Below are 6,488 nucleotides of genomic sequence, written 5' to 3'. Positions count from 1 at the left end.
CAATTTGGCTCAGATCGGTCTAGATTTGGATATAGCTGCCATATAGATCGATCCTCCGATTTAGGGTCTTAGGCCTATAAAAGCCACATTTATTATCCAATTTTGCTGAAATTTGGGACAGTGAGTTGTGTTTGGCCCTTCGATATCCTCTGTCAATTTGGCTCAGATCGGTCTAGATTTGGATATAGCTGCCATATAGACCGATCCTCCGATTTGGGGTCTTAGGCCCTTAAAAGCCACATTTATTATCCGATTTTGCTGAAATTTGAGACAGTGAGTTGCGTTAGGCCATTCGACATCCTCCGTCAATATGGATCAGATCGGTTCAGATTTGGATATAGCTGCCATATAGACCCATCCTCAAATTTAGAGACTTAGGCCCATAAAAGCCACATTTATTAGCCGATTTTGCTATGATTTGAGACAGTGAGTTGTGTTAGGCCCTACAACGTCCTTCGTCAATTTGGCTCAGATCGGTTCACATTTGGATATAGCTGCCATATAGACCGATCCTCGGATTTAGGGTTATATGCCCATAAAAGCTACATTTATTATCCGATTTTGCTGAAATTTGGGACAGTGCGTTGTCTTAGGCCCTCCGACGTACTCTGTGAATTTGGCTCAGATCGGTCCAGATTTAGATATAGCTGCCATATAGACCGATCCGCCAATTTGGGGCCTTAGGCCCATAAAACACGCATTTATTGTCCGATGTCGCCGAAATTTGGGACAGTGAGTTAAGTTAAGCCCCTTGATATATTTCTGCATTATCGCACTGATCGGTCCAGATTTGGATATAGCTGCCATATAGACCGATCTCTCGGTTTTAGGTTTTGGGGCCATAAAAAGCGCATTTATTGTCCGATGTTGCCGAAATTTGGGACAAAGAGTTAAGTTAAGCCCCTCCACATATTTCTGCTATGGGACATAAGTTATAAGTTTTGCACCGGATTTTGACGAAAGGTGGTTTACATATATAGCCGAGGTGGTGGGTATCCAAAGTTCGGCCCGGCCGAACTTAACGCCTTTTTACTTGTTTAATTTACAATAACTCTAAAGTCAAATGCTAGTTAACACAGTTGTGTTTTTTTTTAATCTTAAAACGATGACGATTCCACACATAAGCAACAAATCAGTGGTATAATGTTGAAGATACAAATATTAAACACATGTTGGTGTGTGTTGCTATCTTTGGCTTTCCTTTTCCATTTGCAAACTCCGATCATTCAGTTCGTCTCGAAAGAAAAACAAACAAAAGTTGTAAAATTTAATAATCTTCGCCCTAACAGGCAAAAAAACTTGAAAAATTAAAAAAATCGGCAGAGCCGTTGTCTAGCGTTCGAAGCCATCAATACAACTTCCAACAGATGCGCAGAATCATGTGTACTACGGATGAAGTGTAATTTGTCACAGAAACAATATCAGTCATTACACAAAAATACATGCATTGGGAAAGGTACAGCTAATAGAAGGGGTTGTCGAGCGTGGTTAATGTGGTAATTGTATGATAGATGCGTTTTCGCAATTAATAAGTTAAAAGTTGTACTGGTAAGTTATCGATAGCATGCAATAGCAGGTTATAAGAATTGACTAATCGTGATTTGCACTATAAAGTACTAAAATAAAACAAAGCAAATGACGTGCACGATTTTTGCATTAATTATGCAATATGAAATGGGTGGGTATTGAAATATGTTGGCAACGGCTAAATAAAACTTTGGCAAATAACTTGTTGGAATTTACCATTGAAGTAAAAATTAAAAAGAGGACCAGTTATGAACGATTCTGCTCCGCCAAAGTAACTTATTGTGTGAGCATACAGGGCAGCTAACTCGAAGTGTTACCAAGTTCTCACAGGTATATCTGCCAAAAGAAATGAGAGCTAGATGATATTTTATTGACAGCTCATTATATTGTTTAAAAGCTACCAAAAGCATTTGGTTCTGAGTTTATTTAAAAAACAGTGTTATTCGCCGTACAATCCTAATAGTGTGATTGCGTTAGTTTTTGCTGGAAAATCTCAACCGGCTATTGCTGGCAAAATTAAATAGCTCGAAGTGAACTAAATGGTTGTGAGTCGCACTTCAGATATATTCATTTACAAGTAGTGGCAGTTGCCCAACTACAAAATGTTGAGTGCTCTATCTTCCACAACCAGTGATAAATCCAACTCTGATTTTGTGTATGTTATTAGTTCGCGCCAATTTTCGTTGTTTGTGTGTGTTATAGTTCTTAACTATAATACACACACACAATCAAAACTCGTTGACAGATAGTGCACTTCGCGAGAAGAAATTTTTCTCCCCATGAACATTAGGATTGTCAAAATTTGCCTATTGTGAATGTTAACAAATAACAGTGAAAATTTTTTTTTTATATATATTCGGCGCTGACAAATTTTTTCACAGCTTGTGATTCTGTAATTGGATTCTTTCTTCTGTCAGTTATCAGCTGTTACTTTTAGCTTGCTTTAGAAAAAAAGTGTAAAAAAAGTATATTTGATTCAAGTTCATTCTAAGCTTTACTAAAAATGCATTTACTTTCTTTTAAAAAATCCGCAATTACTTTTTGGACAACCCAATATTTCTCTCGTTATTCGCTAGAATATAAAGAAGAATATCAAAAAAAGAGTAAATTGTTGAGGAGATACAACCAAGTTATTTGTGAAGCGATTGCAATTGTAAGTCACAGAATACAAGAAAGTATATTCAAAAAAGTTTTACAAATTCTTTGGAGCATATGATGGGGTAAGACGGACACACATTTTGTTGAGATGATTTTGACTTTTTAAGTTATGTCCGAAACGATTCCGATTGTCACTAGCTAAAACACAAGAAAGTATATTCAAAAAAGGTTTTACAAATCCTTAGAAGGTGGGTTAGAGGCACATTTTTTCATATTGTAGAGGAGATACAGACTTTTTAAGTTATTTCTGAAAGATTCCAATTGTAATTCGCTAGATTTATCCAAAACAGTTGCCAAACAAATTACTTATGGACCCGCGTCAAACTAAATTTCATCTCTTATGCAATTACATACTATGCCAGATTTTAACATTTTTTCTCAAAATTTCAAAAATACTTAATATTACTCAGTAAACCAAAAATTAAATATTTCTAACGTTTTTTTATGCATAAGCGACAATGAATCGCTACATGTTTGATTTATGACATAATTTTATGAAATTAAAACTTGAAAAAACAACAAAATTTGATTTGATTTTATTTTATTTTTCTCTGTTTTGCTTTTTCATTCTATAAAATCCCTTCGTATTTGCTTATTCGTTTGATAACCCAAGGGTCAAATTCGATTTTAAGGAAAATAAATTGCAGTTTGTTTTGTTTAGTTTGCTTATTTATTTTCTTCATATATGATAATTTTTGTATATGTATAGAGTTTATTTTTTGTTTTGTTTTGCTTGATTTCATTAAATATTATTGATTAGCTAGAATGTAGTTTTTGCTTTCTTAAAAAACTTAAGAAATTTTCTTTTTTTATTATCATTACAATATGTTTTGGTTGATTTTAAATGATGTTGATGTTGTTTTGTGTCTTGTTTTATTTGAATGTTATGTTCAAAACAAATTTTATAAATAATTAGGTGTGTGTGTACAGTAATTATACAGTTTTATTTGTTTTTTACTGTGTTCATTGTTTGTTTTATTTTATATATAAATATCTATATTAGGGTTTTTACAATAGTAGTAGTTTGATTTGTAATATGTTGTATGGATGTGTGTGTTAATTTATTCAAAATTATACATATATAGCAAATTGTTGAATCAAAGTAAAATTAAGTTAAAAATAATAAAAATTTTTTCATTCAAAAACAACTCTACTTAAATATGACTGTTTCTGCTGACACCCATATTAAATTCTACTGCTGCATGCTTGTATTTCCTTATATAGATGTTAAATCGATTTTTAATTGAAATAATGCTGTAATAAGGCAATTTTTCCACATAATAAGGTTGGTACAGACGTTTTAATTTAAAAATTTCAGTGAACATTTTCTTTAGTTTATTAAAAAAATTCAATCAAAAATTACTTAAAGACGAATTTTTCTATGGAATTTTCTGTAAAGGCAATTTTTCTATGAAATTTTCTCTACAGACAAATTCTCAAAAAAAGCAAAATTTCATAAACTTTTCACGCGAACTGTCAAAACGCACTATAAAAAAAATTCGACGAAGATAATGCGAACATATTTCGTACAAGTGGTACCATGATATATTCATTTACAGGTAATGGCAGTTGCCCAACAACAAAATATTTAGTGCACTAGCTGTCAAAATCAGTGATTAGTGCAACTCTGATTTTGTGTATGTAACTAGTTCGCGCCATTTCTTATTGTTTGTGTGTGTATGGTTCTTAACTATAAAATACACACACAACCAAAACTCCTTGATCAACTTCGCGAGAAAAAATTGGACTCAGCTTTTTACGGTACGGTACCTGGTAATTATGGCTGCAAAGGGACAAATTTTGCACAATTGTAATTGCAATGCTTACGAAATGAGCCGAACCAACTCTGCTTCTATACTGTTGTCTTTGTTGTGTGTTGTTGTTGACTTTTGTTTGTGTTCTGACAAAGAATAGCTTCCGTCGGATTTCGCAATAATCTAATAGACATTTTCGCTGTGAATGTAGTCAGTACTAGGCTTAAAGACAAAACTTCAATGAAATTTTCTATAAAGACAAAATTCCAATGAAATTTTCTCTAAAGGCTAAACTTCTATGTAATTTTTTCTAAAGAAAAAAATTTTATGACATTTGTTCTAGAGACCACATTTTCATTAAATTTTTTTCTAAAGACAAAATTTCAATGAAATTTTTCTAAGGACAAAATTTCAGTGAAATTTTTTCTTAAGACAAAATTTCAATGAAATTTTGCTAAGGACAAAATTTCATTGAAAATTTCAAAATTCAATAAAATTTTCTCGAAATACAAAATTCCAAAAAAATGTTCTTCAAAGTTAAAATTTCAATAAAATTTTCTCGAAATACAAAATTTCAATGAAATTTCCTCTACAGACAAAATTTCAATAAAATTTCTTTTCAAGACAAAATTTCAATAAAATTTTCTCTAAAAGCAAAATTTCAATAAAATTTTTCTAAAGACAAAATTTCAATTATATTTTCTTTAAAGACAAAGTTTTAATAAAAATATCTTTTTAGACAAAATTTCAAATATAAATGTTTCATAAATGTTAGGTTAGGTTGAAAAGAGGGTGCGGTAATTAATCCGCCCCATGCACTATGGATATACACCTAAGCCAGTAATCGGATGTTGTGCGCTCTCTTTCATATATGTATCTCGTATCACACGATATGAACAACTTTTAGAGTTGCCAAATTACATATCACCTTGCAATATACGTATTCAGTTGGCTCAATTTGACAGTCTTAGTGTTCATAAGTCAGTCAGATGCTTAAGTCGGCGAAATCATTCAGCTAGCTAAATATACCATTTGTTGTAGATTGGCATAATTTTATATTATAGCTTGTATTTGACTAATGCGCCTCTAAAACTGTTTCTGCACAAACTAAGACTCTTTGGTAAATGGCAATAAAAGGTCCTTTTCGCGTTAAAACTCCATAAGAAAAAAACAAACGGAAAAATTTGCCGAAATATGTTCGTTTCTCCATAACTTGTTTATTCATGTAGGGAAAATTTACATTTCGGGACGCCCATTGAGAGCACAACCACAGTCGCTGTGCAACAAGTCATTTTCTTACGCAAAATAAACGCGTTCGCCAAACTTCTAATTGTAAGAAAATGTTTGTTAGTGTAGATGATGTTGCTCACATGTATTTACTCTGGGTGGAAACAAATAAAGTGTTTGGCATAAATAAAAAAGTATTTTGAAATATAAATAAATATACTCGAAAAAAAATTATTATTTCTTTCACAAATTTGTGAACAAATGTGTTGTGCTTTTGGTCTGCAATTACAACAACAATATTTGGATAAAAGTAGAAGATTGACAAATGCATTTGGAAAGTTGCGCTTATTCAACTTCTAGCCGTGAAAATACTACAAAAGCTAATTATTTTACAAATAAAAGCTGAATTTGTCTGTTTTTAAATTTTTTGTGCTTCATTATTTATTAATTAAGAAGGGGTGGGTTTTGGTTGAAATTACAACACATACATGAATTTCAGTACGACCCAAACACTTACATTTGTGTGTAAACATGCACGTAAGCAACTGATAAATTGTTTGATGCTTTATTAATTTTTATACGTAAATGGCAACATTTTGGCCGGAGAAACCCAAAAAAAAATTAAATGTGGTAACCTTGTCAAACCCCCGAAAGAACGATTTTCGGAAATTTTTCCACAAAAAAGAATGTAGTACCAGCCTAAACATGGAAAAATCTGTTTTAACACGATAAGACTTGTCATATGAGCGGTCACTTTCTTATGTACGATATTTATATCTGCATATTTTGAATATCCTGCTATAGAAGATTATATGGAAGGCA

Source organism: Stomoxys calcitrans, chromosome 4, assembly GCF_963082655.1.
Source record: "Stomoxys calcitrans chromosome 4, idStoCalc2.1, whole genome shotgun sequence".
NCBI classification, from domain to species: Eukaryota; Metazoa; Arthropoda; class Insecta; order Diptera; family Muscidae; genus Stomoxys; species Stomoxys calcitrans.
The sequence above is the reverse complement of the archived record's forward strand: the minus strand, read 5'-3'. Positions refer to the sequence as shown.